The sequence below is a fragment of the Ovis canadensis genome, chromosome 3 (assembly GCF_042477335.2).
Source record: "Ovis canadensis isolate MfBH-ARS-UI-01 breed Bighorn chromosome 3, ARS-UI_OviCan_v2, whole genome shotgun sequence".
Taxonomy (NCBI): Eukaryota; Metazoa; Chordata; class Mammalia; order Artiodactyla; family Bovidae; genus Ovis; species Ovis canadensis.
Window position 1 is genome coordinate 212,368,757 of NC_091247.1, and position 2,759 is coordinate 212,371,515.

The following is a 2,759-nucleotide window of genomic DNA, read 5'->3' on the forward strand; positions in this document are numbered from 1 at the left end:
CTGGGTTTCTTCTCTCTGGAGTGCAGTGGTGTGATCAGTAATGGGTTATGAGACGTCAAAAGTTTTGGAGTAACTTTGAGCTGCCTGTACATTGAAGTTCAGGAGTGTGTTCCTGTGTTGCTGGAGAATTTGCGTGGTATGTCTTGTTCTGGAACTTGTTGGTCCTTGGGTGGAGCTTGGTTTCAGTGTAGGTAAGGAGGCATTTGATGAGCTCCTATTGCTTAATGTTCCCTGAATTCAGGAGTTCTCTGATGTTTTCAGGCTTTGGATTTAAGCCTCCTGCTTCTGGTTTTCAGTTTTATTTTTACAGTAGCCTCTAGACTTCTCCATCTATACAGCACCAATGATAAAACATCTAGGTTAAAGATGAAAAGTTTCTCCACATTGAGGGACACCCAGAGAGGTTCACTGAGTTACAGGGAGAAGAGAATAGGGAGGGGGTAGTTAGAGGTGACTGGAATGAGATACGGTGAGATCAAAAGAGGAGAGAGCAAGCTAGCCAGTACTCACTTCCTTATGTGCGCTCCATAGTCTGGACCGCTCAGAGGTATTTATGGAGTATACAGGGAAGAGGAGAGGGAGGAAGTAGACAGAGGTGGTCAGGAGGATAAGAGAGAGGAATGAGAAGGAGAGAGACAAATCCTGCCAGTAACCAGTTCCTTAGGTGTTCTTCACCGTCTGGAACACACAGAGATTCACAGAGTTGGATAGAGAAGAGATGGGGGAGAAAAGAGACAGAGGCCACCTGGTGGAGAAAAAGGAGAGTCCAAAGGAGGAGAAAGTGGTCAAGTCTGTAATCTTGATCTCAGGTAAAATTGAGTAGTGAAGTTTGGGTTTTTAAAAGTACAAAATTGACAACAGAAACTGAAGAGCAAAGATTAAAAATCTAGAGAAGAGGTTGGATTTTCAAAAATACAATATTAAAGAAAAGAAGCAGAAGGAAAAAGGAAAAAATAAAAAGCCACAAGAATTAAAAAAAAAAAAAACCCAATAACCACCCAGAGACTATATATGGTGTTTGCCTTAAAAAAAAAAAAGTCTTTTTTTTGAATATTAATAGTAGGTTATAGAAATAAAAATTAGAGGAGAAATAGAAGACTTAACTATTTTTAAAAAAGTCAGAAAAAATTTTTAAAAAGGAAAAAAAAAGGAATGATTTTAAAAATAGTAAAAATATATCTGGCCCTTCTCTGATGTTGTGGGCATTGTGGGGTCACTTCCAAGGCAGTTCCCTCTGTTTAACTTCTTCTTTATGCTGGTTTTTTAGGCTCACTAGTTCAGTCACGCTGTGGGGAGGGGGGATGCTGCAAACAAATAGCGCTGTCGTGTGCGCACAGTGTCTCAGCCCTGCTGGACCTGTCCCTTCTCGCGGCATACAAACTGCTCCTGCTCTACGATGCTCAGCCGGGAACCGTCAGAGGCCGGCCCTAGGCTGCATGCACTTCCCTGGTCTAAGCCGCTCAGGTTCGGCGCTCAGGTATCCCTCAGAGGCACGGATTCAGTTGGGACTGCGTTTTGTGCCCTTCCCAGGTCCGAGTAGCTCAGGAGTTTGGCGAGCGCGATAGCTGTGACTTGTAGCTTTTTCTGCCTCTGCTGCTCAGTTTTCTGGGTGGACCGCTGGTGCCCCTTGTGAGGCAGATGGTGACTGTCCAGCACCCCGAGAAGTCTTAGCAAAGAAGCCTGCTTGCAGTTTGGTAAGTGAAGTCTCTCCGGGTCTGCAATTGCCCCTTTCCAGCCCTTACGGCTCTGGCTGCCTGTCCCCAGCGCGGGATGGTCTGCAGCCGGCTTTTTCCGTTCCATCCTTTGTTCTGTGCTCGGTCCTGGTGGTGTCTTATGTTCGAGCTTTTCGCGTGGTAGCTATCCCACAGTCTGGTTTGCTAGCCCAAGTTAGATCGTTCTGGTTGTGCGTGGGGCGTTCCTGCCTGATTCTTACAAAGCACTGCAGCCTGCGCCTCCCGCGCTTCCCTGCCCTGCCCCCACTTCCCAGTGGCGGATGCCTATCTGTGCTGCTTTTCCACTGGGGGAGTTACTGTTGGGCTTGTAATCTCTTGGTTTTAATTATTTCTTCACTTTTCCCTTCCTGTTATGTTGTCCTCTGTGTTTCCAAGGCTCGCCACAGACTCAGCAGGGAGAGTGTTTCCTGGGGTTTGGAAACCTCTCTTCTTAAAATTCCCTTCCCGGGACGGGCTTCCCTTCCCGGGACGGAGCTCCCTCCCCACCTCCTTTGTCTCCTTTTTCGTCTTTTATATTTTTTTCCTGCCTGTTTTTGAAGACAATGGTCTGCTTTTCTGGTTGCCTGATGTCCTCTGCCAGCCTACAGAGGTTGTTTTGTGGAGTTTGCTCAGTGTTGAAATGTTCTTTTGAGGAATTTGTGAGGGAGAAAGTGGTCTTCACGTCCTATTCCTCCGCCATCTTAGGACCGCCCCCTTACTCTTTTTAAGAATGATTCTTTTATATTTCTTTAAAAAGCCACTGGGATATTGATAGGGATTATACTGAATCTATAGATCAGTTTGGATACTATGTACATCTTCTTTTTTTAATTGAGGTATAGCTGGTATAAAATATCTTTCACGTATACAACATAGTGATTCACATTTTTTAAGGTCATTCTGTATTTCTACCTTTAAAATTTTGGCTATATTCTCTGTATTGTAAAACATATCTTTGAGGCTTATTTTTATTTTATTCATAGCAATGTGTACCTCTTAATCCACTACCCTTATCTTGCCGCTCTTGCCTTCCCTCTTCTTATTGGT